The following is a 12,508-nucleotide window of genomic DNA, read 5'->3' on the forward strand; positions in this document are numbered from 1 at the left end:
GTGGGATCCTCCCGGACTGGGGCGCGAACCCGCGTCCCCTGCATCGGCAGGCGGACTCTCAACCACTGCGCCACCAGGGAAGCCCGATGATGCTTTTTGTTTGGAAGATTTAGAGGCATTTAGAGGAGAGGCTGGGAGCATGTCCTCTGCTTTGCTCCTGTGTCTTACTTATTTCATCTTGTTGATCTGTCTATGCGTAATGTGTTCATTAATATTTCTGGATCTTTTGGGTTGATCTCAGTGTTTTATATAAGCTGTGACCTTGCTCTGACCTAGGTCACGCCTCATCTGTGAGTTGTGGTGCCTGTGGTTTGGAGCAAGGGTAGCACCCACGGCTCCTGGAGTGTAAACAGTGTCAGCATCATCTGCCAATGTGTGAGGATGGACAGCCTCAGGGCCCACCCCAGCCCTGCTCACCAAAGCCCTGGCGGGCCGGGGAGTGGGTGGTGCTTCCAGCCGTCGGTGTTCAGCAAGCCCTGCAGGGAAGTCTGGTCAGCTCTAGTTTGAGACCCATCAAGTCACACAACCTCCTCTCTGTCTTGAATACCTATGTCTCTATCATCTCTCTATCCCTGAACTTTTTATTGAGAGACTGGAGACAATAAACACTATTTTATGCAGTTACAGAAGTTAGAATGTTTAGTTAACGAGGTAAGCTTGGGTAACGAGGAGGTGGGTGGGGAGAAAGTCGGTGGTCCGAGACCGTCACGATGCTTAGGGGCCAACAGCCGAGGCTGGAGCTGTGTGTGAACAGAGAGGGGCTGGGGCTCTCTGTCCTCGAGGTCACGTGAACCCTGTGCCAGGAGGAGGACCCCAGGGCCCCATCACCAAGGTCAAAGGGCGAGGGCTTTTTTTATTATGTGGGCAAGGGCTCTCTGGCACTGAGCTGGGTGATGTACAGCGATGAGAGAACACAAACGGAAGCCTGTCCTCACAGTTCTAGAACTAATTAGATGGAAGAGATAAGGCCTTTGGCCAGAAGCACATCATCCCCACGTGGTTGGAAATTCTAAGCCAAGTGGGAGGGTCTAGTTGACTTTGGATGGGGGACTGGGAGCTTCTGGAACATGGCATGTCTCCTCTGCTGGAGAACAAATGGGAAAGGAGGGCTAGCGGTCAAAGGCCATTCTGTGCTGAGAGGACCCCAGAGAACAGACGCTCGTCAGAGAGCGAATGGCCAGGACAGAGGAAGGAACCGACGTGTATGAAGACGCAAGCGGGGCATCCGGGGAGGTGAAGATAATAGTATCCGCAGCTCAGCCAGCAGGACCTGGGGACTCAGCTCTCACATCCTTCCTTCTATTGAAGGATGGCGCAGAGGCTTGGGACTCTTAGTGACTTCCCCAAACAGCACCGATTACTGACTGTCATGCTTGAGGTGAGTAGGGGAAAAAACTGTAAGAGCTGTATTGGATTAAGAGTCTACACAAGGGACTTTCAGAAGGTTTCCGTGTTGACTTTGCAGCAGGAAGGCCGTTGAAGGAAACAGTCTTGCACCGGACACAGACGAGGGTTTGTAAGGGCAGGCGGGTTCCGCGCGTGAAGTCAGTGCCCCGGAGAAGCAGGGCAGCGTTCAGCAGACGAGGGGCCGTGCGGTTGCGGGGTGACCAGGAGCCAGGAGCTGCTCTCAGTTTCCCACGGACTCGGGATGTCATCACGACAGAGGCGGCCGGGTCGCTGATCGACAGCATCGCAGCCTGGGAAAGTAAGACCCAAGGAGGGAGCGGGGTTTGTCTACAATCTAAGGAAGCGTTGCAGGGCTGCTAAGTAAGCACTTCGGAAAGTGACAGATCTGGATCGAAACTGGCTGTGCTGTCCGCTGCCCGAGCAGGTTGGTGGCCCCTGGGCCAGTTACTTGGGTGCTCACGTGTAATGCCGAGGTGGCATGCCAGTCCAGCCGCGTCGTGGCGGAACGTGAGCAGCCTCTTGCTGTCCGTCACAGCCAGGACGGGAACCCAGACTCCTGACTCAGGTCCAGGCTCCTCCCGTGTTAGTGCCAAATACCACCTGGACCCTCAGAAGGAAGGCTTAACCAGATGCAGTTCATGCTGTCACCTGCCTCCCCGTGCCGCTTGCCCTGGGGAACGTGTCATTCAGTAACAGTCGCCTTAAGTGAACGACAGAACCCCCCACGCCTGAGGTTATCTGAAAAGAGCAACCTATAGGAAGGTTCTCTTTCCGAAGTCGTGGCATCCAGTTATTTTAGGAGTTTTCCTTGACGCTCAATTCAAGACGCCGATTTGCCGTTATTACCTTCACATTTCAGTTCACCGGCGTGGAGAGTCCAGGGCCCAGGGCGATCCGGCCTCGGTGCTTGAATGCGTCTGGGCACCAGGCAGCCTGAGGTTCCTGCGTCACTGAGCAGGTACGCGAAGCTGCGCTGCGATGCCTTTTTCTTTTCAGGATCCAGAATCAAGAGCCTTCTCGGTATCCGTAGAGAAAAACAGGCAGTGACTCGGATTCTGCTCCTTATACGTAGAAAACGGGAGAAAAATGTACGTTAATTCAGAGACACTGAATATATTTCATACATTTCGAAGAGATGAAAAGCCATTTTTGAAATTTAATGATTGAAAATACTGGATTAATAAATCGGTCATGGAATTTAGTGCAGCTTCAAGTTTTGGGTCACATTGTTTTAACTAGTACATTTAAATATAACTTCTTGGTTCTTATTTATGTCTCAGAGATTTTTAAAAAGACAGTTATTTAGCGTCTGTGACCTGTTGGCATTTCCTAATTAAATACTGAACAAGTTATACCCACATCTAGAAACCTAGAAAAGCCTAAACTTCTCCTAAGTCTGAGTCGCTGGAGGGCTAAGGTGTTTCTGTACCTCAGCTCTGGGTTTAACCAGACTGTTCACATAGGCCGGCTTTGTGACTCTTGGGTTTTCGCATTTAAGGGATCATAGATTCTCTGCATTAAAGGGATTGTAAAAGTTGAAAACATCTTCTGCTTGATTCTTCTTTATGAGGTACTAGTTGGGTTGTCCTTCTAGCCTTTGTCGACATGTCTGAGGTCCTGAGCGCTGATTGTTTCCCAGGGCTGTTCATCTCGCTGGACGAACCCGACTTACAAACTGAGAACGTTTCGTTAAGCCAAAATCTGTCTCCCTACGGCTGCTGGTCTGTGTTGCTGTCTTTTGGGAGGAGAGCCGTAAGCAAATTTTTATTATAATAATATTGTTCACATTCAGAAAAGAAGTATTTGTTCATTTTAGAAACTTTGGAAACCATAAAATAGGATGAAAAATGAAATGAAATTCCCCTACGGTCTACCCCGCAGACACAGTCACCGTTAGCATTTGGTATCTTTTTTTACAGATTTTCCCAGGTGTGCTTGTAAACACACTCAGTGTGAAATTGGAATGGAACTCTGGCCCCTCACGCTATTTTCAGAACTACATCTTACGTGGGAAACATTTCTCCACGTCATCAAATAGTCTTCAAAAGTATGGTTTCAAATAGTCCGAAATTGCGATAGGCCGTAATTTATTTACCATTCCCTGAGTTTTTGGGTCACTCAGTTCACATAAACATATATGTATAAAACTTGGAATTTCTTTCAAATATTTGAAGAGCGTATTCGTGTCTCCCCTGAGTCTTTTCAAAGTTAAAAACCCCTCAGTTTTTTTCCAGTTGTCTCCCCTGTAACACAGTTTCTCTGCCTTTCACCATCGAAATTGCTTTCTCCTGAATTTAATCTTGTTTGCTTGTACCTTTTACCTACAACCGAACGTAATACTTTGGTTGACAACTGAGCATTTCAGCGCACGTTAGGAGTATGTTTTCCTGTAATTGATGACTGTTCTTCTGTAGTCTAATAATGCAATGTAATAGTCCATTAGCTCTTTCACTGACAAATCCTGGCCAATACTAGCTTTACACATAATCAGTTATTTTTAGTTAATAGAACCCCGCGAGGGGGAGTGAGCCGTGCTGTGCTGTCAGCTCCAGGAGTGGGCTCAGCGTCCAGAAGAGCCAGGGGAGCCGGGCTCGGGTCCCATTTGTGAGGCCAGCCTGGAGTGACCGGGCAGCGAGGCTACTGAAGGACGACTTTCCACTGGTTTACGCTTTTCCTCAGCATTTACCAACTGTGTAAAATAGAGACAACAATTAGCACATAAGATGTAGTCACATGATTTGGAAAATGATACAATATCTAATTCTTCTGTACTTTGGGAGATAACTCAGACCTTTGTTTCCAAGTAGGATTTGGTAAAAAGTGAAAAGGTGTAAGGGTCTCTGTGGCTGCAATTTCTGGAATGCTACAGAAGGACAAAACGTCATAGGTTTTCTTGCAACTTCTAAGTCCTGAGAAGGACACTTTGCGAGATTTTTATTTGGGGCCTATGGATTTCAAGTACTGTATAATTGAACCGACAGACGGATGATAATTACCGTGCTAATACAGACTGACGGCGGCTGACACCTCATTATTAGGGTTGGCAGGAGTAGCACCTGGCACAGAGCTGGATAAAGCCCACCTTCTCCAGGCGGAGACACTTCTTTCAGTTCAGAGGCTAAGGAGATCGCCAGCGCCACTCAGCTAGTTAACAGTAGACCTTAATCCAAAATCCGATGCTTTTTCTACTGCATCGTACTTTATCAGCAGCGGGCAATTTAAAAATGATGAATGAAACATAATGTTCATGGTTCACCAGTGCATTTGTTGGATCAGAGAAGCTGTGGGAGGATGTAATGTATTCTGTGTTCTTACCGCGTTCATGGAGGGGTGTGTGTGTGTGTGTGTGTGTGTGTGTGTGTGTGTGTGTGTGTGAAAAGTACCATTTTGTAAATGGTTTAGAAATGCCACTCCTTAGATCACCACGTCTCTCTTTCGGTTTCTGAGGTTCAGGGAAGCTAGGGTAGCTTAACTTCTGTCAGTATGGCCACCTTGCTTTTGATAGTTATTTTATAATCTTTGGTTAATTAAATCAGGAACTGACTCTAACGTTATGAGTGTGTGTGCAGTGACTACGTGTGTGCCCACGTATGTGACAAATTCCTGCCAATCTGTAGTTCGTCTGCCATCGGGGGTAACAGTCTGACCAACCGTCTCCTGATCAAGGGATTAAAGGGTGCCATCACTTATAAATTGGCAAAGAAGTTTGAAACGTTTCCAAAACCTAAGTGAACAATTATAATCATTCCGTCTTTCCAGTCGTACAATCAAACTGCTGACTGGGAACGGCAATGAATTATGCAGTATTCTTTTGCTCATTAAAACACATTTCTCTGAAAACAGGTCATAACAGAACAACTTTTTTTTTTTTCATTTTAGTTACTAGAAGCAAACAGTAATGTGCCCCGATGGAAAATCACTTTAATCCAAATCAGGAGGTCTGAAATATAGTCCCCTTTGTAGGTCGAGTTAATTTCGTGAACTTTTCTAGACTGTGTTTCCTTATTCTTAAATCTGGTTTGAAGTATATGGTTGATAAGATTTCTTCCAGATCTTGTTTCTTGGTTAACCTGAGGGATAAAGTAGGTTAGTATTTTAATATATTCATTCATTATTATTCATTCATTCACTGATTTGTTTATCATACAATTTCTGAGTTACTTCAGTGTGCAACCTACTGTATTATTTATTTTTAATAATATTTATTTTAATTAATGATTATTTTCTTCTTGGAAGAGCCCATATCCCTCTATCTATGCATTTGTCCTTTTATCCATCATTTAGCAACGAATTTTTTTTAATTTTAATTAATTAATTAATTAATTAATTTTTGGCTGCGTTGGGTCTTCGTTGCTGCGCGCGGGCTTTCTCTAGTTGCAGTGAGCTGGGGCTACTCTTCGTTGGGGTGCACGGGCTTCTCGTTGCGGTGGCTTCTTCTGTTGCAGAGCACGGGCTCTAGGCGCACGGGCTTCAGTAGTTGTGGCACATGGGCTCGGTAGTTGTGGCTCACGTGCTTTAGAGCGCAGGCTCAGTAGTTGTGGCGCATGGGCTCAGTCGCTCCGCGGCATGTGGGGTCTTCCCAGACGGTAGTTGTGGCTCACGTGCTTTAGAGCGCAGGCTCAGTAGTTGTGGCGCATGGGCTCAGTCGCTCCGCGGCATGTGGGATCTTCCCAGACCGGGGCTCGAAGCTGTGTCCCCTGCATTGGCAGGCGGGTTCTTAACCACTGTGCCACCGGGGAAGTCCCAACAAGTGGTTTTTGATCACTTTATTGTATGTAGGAACATTTCAAAGTTTATAATCCTTCTGAGCAGGTAGTATTTCTAGAAATATCTGGACCATTTTATACAAATATATTTATATCTAAACCTCACATACCATTTAGAGGAAGAATACTTTTTTAATAAAAGATAATATAGCTAAATATATTGCTAGAATTTTTAATGACATTGGCAGTTATAATGATGTCAGAATTATGAATGTAAATGGCAAATGGAAAATTCTTTGACATGAGTCATGACTCTGTACCCTCAATTGAAGCATGACACCAGCAGTCCCGCAACTCTGTACAAATAGGTTGTAGATATTATAGAAAAAATCGGTTGAGTAAAATCCTTCTTCGAAGAGGTCTTTCCTTCCTTCCACCTGTTGTGTTACTACCATGGTTGAGTCATTAGAAGTGAGCTTTGGGGCTTCCCTGGTGGCGCAGTGGTTGCGCGTCCGCCTGCTGGTGCAGGGGAACCGGGTTCGCGCCCCGGTCTGGGAGGATCCCACGTGCCGCGGAGCGGCTGGGCCCGTGAGCCATGGCCGCTGAGCCTGCGCGTCCGGGGCCTGTGCTCCGCAACGGGAGAGGCCGCAGCAGAGGGAGGCCTGCGTACCACAAAAAAAAAAAAAAAAAAAAAAAAGAAGTGAGCTTTGTATCCTGGTAGAGACGGGTGGAGTTGGGGGGATAAAGGTCGCCTTAGTCCTCAGCTGGCTGGTCCCTGAAGCTGCTGCAATGCAGGTAAGCTTCCTGGGGTCGGGACAAGGGTTCCTCCCCGGTGACATCAGAAATGGAGAGCCGGATGCTCTCTGTGCAGAGCACTTTCTTTGTCCCCCTGTTGTACCACTGAAGCTTTACATACTGGTGCTACGACGATCTGTCGCCTTCAACTGAACTGTGTGGCCAGGGGCAGGGACGGTGTCTTGTTCACCTTCGTGTCCCGATTACTTCACATGATATGCGGCATGCCATTGGCACTCAGTAATTTAATGAGATAATAACTTCAATGAAAGAGAATGTTGGTTGTGCGAAAACATCTCTCTCAGACTCATTGTTGACTTGCTCTAGTACTTCCTTAGGAAGCTGTTGTATTCCTGGGCCATGGAGAAAAATTAACTAATTCATGACTTTGCCTAAACTCAAGCAACGGTATTATGTTGGCGCTGACAGGTGACATCTGACATGTCAATATTATTTTCCAAACTATTAGTCGTCGGTTGGCATGTTGCTATAAATAGAATTTATTTTGGTGTCAAGTAGCCACAACCTAAAGCACGTGGTGTAGTTGCCTTTGACTCTGGGGGGTAGCTGGCCCTGTAACCAGCTGCACTTCTCTGGACGTGTATGTGGCACCCGATGTGTGTAGTCATCTGTGAACAGTGTACCTGCTAACGGTATGATGTGTCTATTCTGCCTTAACTGCGTTCAGTCTATGATTGGTCATAAAAGGAGAATTAACTCTCAAGCTTCTGGAGATAACGACAGAACTGATATCAACATATTCTAATCTTTCTCCATTTTTTAACGTTCCCAGAGACTTGAGGTGTAACAGAATCAGAGAAATTCCCAGGAACACCTTCAAGAAACTCAAGAATTTGAACACTCCTCTGTGAGTACTTGTTGCTTAGCTGTGGGGTTTCTAAAATTATGAGCTAGTTGGACTGCAGTTGACCATGGAAAGCCGTCTTGAAAGAGAAGAACAGCTGTACATGAGATCGGCACCTTGCTGGGGGCCTCGTAAGCGGCAGAATTCTGTGCTGCTTCCCAGTGCGTGTATCTTTGCTGCCTCTGAATTAGGAGATATTTTTCCTATTTGTCTACTTCTCATTTAGTCTGTTGGTTTAGAAAAGCTCATGAGATCGAAGGAACAGAGAAAGAGTTGTTAATGACTTGTCTATGGGTCCCATCACCAAAGCAATAGAAATGCAGTTAAACCTCATGACTTGCTGACTCCAAAGCCCATGCTGTCACCAGGGTGCTGCTGGATCTCCTCCTCTGTAATACCGTGAAGATATTTAAAATCGTGTAGTCAGAGGAAAAATGACAACGTTATGGCTAAACTCCAATAAAATTTTTCAATGTTCAAAGCACTCATTTTATTCACTCCGCAGATACTTACGATCTGTTGTGTGCATAACAGTTTGCTGGCTTTGGATCCAGATCAAAATACACCTGACTCTGCTTTGACATAGCTGATAGTCTGACCTTGTGGGTCCAACAGCAAAGACCCAACTGTAAGACACGAGTAATGAGAACACAGTAAGTGCCACGAGGAAAGAGTGGAGTACTCTGGGAGATAATGACAGACCCTAGAAGGACTAGCAGTGCTTAAAGTCATTCTGTGCCAGATCTAGATTAATCCACAGGTGAAAGTGCTGAAATTTAGGAATATGCGTTGTTCTTAGTACCATGTAGGTACATGTCTTCTCGTCAAAAAATTTTCGTAAGAGAGTTAGAAATATTACCAATTTAGCTGAACTTCTCACCGTATTGCAGCCGAGCTAGTCGTCTGACATTAGGGCTGAGACCATGACTTTCTGCTTGTACTTTTCCATCTGGTTTCTTTCCAGTAACTGATGTCCAAATACACATACTTTATTACAGTGTCTCTGGGATGACGCAAGAGCATGAGAAAGTAGGGACTGCAGGGTTCACTTCTTGTTTATCATTAAACAGTGGTTCTCAAGCTGTGATGTGTAAAGGCGGTTTCTGGGGTGCCTGTGGACAGAAAAATGCCCAGCCCTCCTCCCCAGAGACTCTGATTCAGCATTTCTCAGGAGCAGCCCAAATATTTGCCTCTTAAGGAGTGTCTTTAGGGGTTCTGCTACTTGGGGAGCCTTCCACCACTGTCTACTGAGATATGTTGGCGATAAATAACCAGATATCTTGTGAATTTATCAAATTGTAAATGTTACCAAACGTTATCAAATCTCTTCATTAGAGCAGAATAACAAAATGATAATCTCTATTGGCATTTCTCCACATTTTTCAGTATAGTACATGGTGCTTTTATTATTAATGGATAATCCACCTCTTCGTTTGGTAGAAGGCATACCTATTATCAACTTGTGCCTAAGTATTTTTTAAAATTTTATTTATTTTATTTATTTATTTTTGGCTGCATTGGGTCTTTGGTGCTGTGCGCGGGCTTTCTCTGGTTGCGGCGTGCAGGCTTCTCATTGAGGTGGCTTCTCTTGTTGTGGAGCACGGGCTCTAGGCACGCGGGCTTCAGGAGTTGTGGCTCACGGGCTCAGTAGTTGTGGCTCGCGGGCTGTAGAGCACATGCTCAGTAGTTGTGGCGCACGGGCTTAGTTGCTCCGCGGCATGTGGGATCTTCCCAGACCGGGGCTCGAACCCGTGTCCCCTGTGTTGGCAGGCGGATTCTTAACCACTGCGCCACCAGGGAAGTCCTCTTTGTTTTTATTTATTTATTTATTTTTTTGTGGTACGCGGGCCTCTCACTGTTGTGGCCTCTCCCGTTGCGGAGCACAGGCTCCGGACGCACAGGCTCACGGGCCATGGCTCACGGGCCCAGCCGCTCCGCGGCACGTGGGATCTTCCCGGACCGGGGCACGAACCCGTGTCCCCTGCATCGGCAGGCGAATTCTCAACCACTGCGCCACAGGGGAAGCCCCGTCTTTATTTTTAACTCTCTATATTTTAGAGAGATTAACCCTTTATATGACTACAAATATTTTCCCATAGTTTTTTTTTTTTTTCGTAGTTTTTCATTTTTCTTCTGACTTTAAGATGTTTTGTTGTTTGCAATACTAAAGTCTTAGGTTTAAAATTTTTGGTAGTTAAATTTATATATTGTTTCTTTTATTACTTTAAATCTTGGAATCATAATTAGAAAGGCTTTTCCCATACCAGGTTCATAGAAGAAGAATTTATCCGTGTTTTTCTTTTAGTAGTCATATAGTTTCATATTTTTACATTTAGATCCCTGAGCCATTCAGAACTTATTTTGGGGTTTCTTTTGAGGTTTGGATCCAATTTTATCTTTCTCCGAATAGCTACCATTTGTTCCAACTCCATTTATTTTAAAAGTTCAGTCACTTTTATCATATACAGAATTTCCGTATGTTCTTGAGTTAATTTTGAACTTTCTGTTCTTTTCTACTAGTAGACTTTATTTTTAGAACAGTTTTAGATTTACAGAAAAATTGAGCAAATAGTACAGATTTCTCATAACATCCCCTTCCCCAAATTGCACATAGCTTCCCTGTTATTAACATCTCACATTGTGGCATATTTGTCACAATTAATGGAACGGTATTGATATATTATTATTAACTAGAGTCCATAGTTTATTCAGACTTCCTTAATTTTTACCTATGATCTTTTTGCTGTTCCAGGATCCATCCAGGAAGCCGTTTCCATTAGGTTGTCGTGTTTCTTTAGACCCTTTTTAAAAAAATATATGTATTTATTATTTATTTATTTTATTTATTTTTGGCTGTGTCAGGTCTTAGTTGCGTCACGCGGGACCTTCACTGAGGCATGCGGGATCTGTCGTTGTGGTGTGTGGGCTCTTCCTTGTGGTGTACGGACTTCTCTCTAGTTGTGGTGGTGGGTTTTCTCTCTCTAGTTGTGGCACACAGGCTCAATAGTTGTCACTCACAGGCTCAGTAGTTGTGGTTCGCAGGCTCAGTAGTTGTGGCGCGTGGGTTTAGCTGCCCCGCGGCATGTGGGATCTTAGTTCCCCAACCAGGGATCGAACCCATGTCCCCTGCATTGGAAGGTGGATTCTTTACCACTGCACCACCAGGGAAGTCCCCCGGTTGTTTTTTTTTTTTTTTTTAACTGAAAAAACGGTCGTAGAAACCAAGGTCTGGTGTGTTTCTGTTCCTTTTCCACTGGTTTGTCTATTCATGTGCCAACACCACATTTTATAATAGAGGCTTAATAGCCTACCCCTCCTGCTGCCCCATCATTGCTCCTTTTCCGTTTTCCTAGCTGTTCTACATGTTCTTCATGTTTATTTTCATTTGAATTTCAGGATCCATTTGTGTAGCTCTTGGGTATACACATAGCAGTGTAATTGTTGGACCATGGGATAAGCTATGCTTAAGTTCAGTAGATACTACAAATGATTTTCTAAGGTGATTGAACCAACTTCCACGCCCCAAAGCAACTTAGGAGCAATCTAGTTCTTCCAGACTCTCACCAACACTTGACATTGTCAGTCTTAATCGTTTTTAGCCATTTTTGATGGTTGTAAATCATATTCCAGTGTGGTTTTAATTGTACTTCTCTTATGACTAGTGATGTTGAACATATTTTTATATGCTTATTGGCCATTCAGATATTTTCTTTTGTAAAACACCTGTTTGGGTCTTTTGCTCATTTAAATTGGGGTGTCTGTCTTTTCTTTATCTATAGAATTTCTTTATAAATTTTGGTTGAGTCCTTTGTCAGTTATATGTAATGTGTACATCTCTCAGTCTGTGGCTTCTTTACTCACTTAATGATAATTTTTAATTTTAATGAAGTTTAATTTATCCATCTTTAATGGTTAGTACTTTTTAATGTTATTTAAGATATTTTGGCTACCCTAGGATCGTAATCTTTTTTCAAGAATTTTAGAGATCTGTCATCTACCTCCAGTTCGCTTTTGTGAATGGCGTTGGTGGAGGGTTAAGATTCATATTTTCCACATGGGCGTCCGGTTGCTCCTTCACCTCTCTGAAAGGACCACCCCTGCTTCACTGGTTGCAGTGGCACTTTTGACATAAGTTAACTGAAGATGTAGTGCCTATGTGAGCTGTACAGTTCTGGTGTCTGTGTTCTGTGCTATTGAGCCATCTGTCTACTTGCACCAATATAATGCTATCTTAATTACCATTGTTCTACAGCACGTCTTGAAATCTGGTGGTGGAATTCTTATAAATTTGTTCAATTTCCACAGAAAAGCTTCCTGGTACTTTGATTGGGACTCTATGAATTTATAGATCAATTTGGGGGAATATTGACTTCTGTACAATATTGTGTCATCCAATACATGATACAGACTTTCTTTTTATTTAGGTGTCTAAAATTTCTTCTTAACAGTATTTTGTACTTTTATTTTTTTGGTCTCTATTTATTTTTTATTTTTTGAAAATTAATTTATTTAATTTATTTATTTTTGTCTGCGTTGGGTCTTCGTTGCTGCGTGCGGACTTTCTCTAGTTGCGGTGAGTGAGGGCTACTCTTTGTTGCCGTGTGCAGGCTTCTCATTGCAGTGGCTTCTCTTGTTGCAGAGCATGGGCTCTAGGTGCGCGGGCTTCAGTAGTTGTGGCACGTGGGCTCAGTAGTTGTGGCTCGCGGGCTCTAGAGTGCAGGCTCAGTAGTTGCGG

Source organism: Physeter macrocephalus, chromosome 15 (genome assembly GCF_002837175.3).
Source record: "Physeter macrocephalus isolate SW-GA chromosome 15, ASM283717v5, whole genome shotgun sequence".
Lineage (NCBI taxonomy): Eukaryota > Metazoa > Chordata > Mammalia > Artiodactyla > Physeteridae > Physeter > Physeter macrocephalus.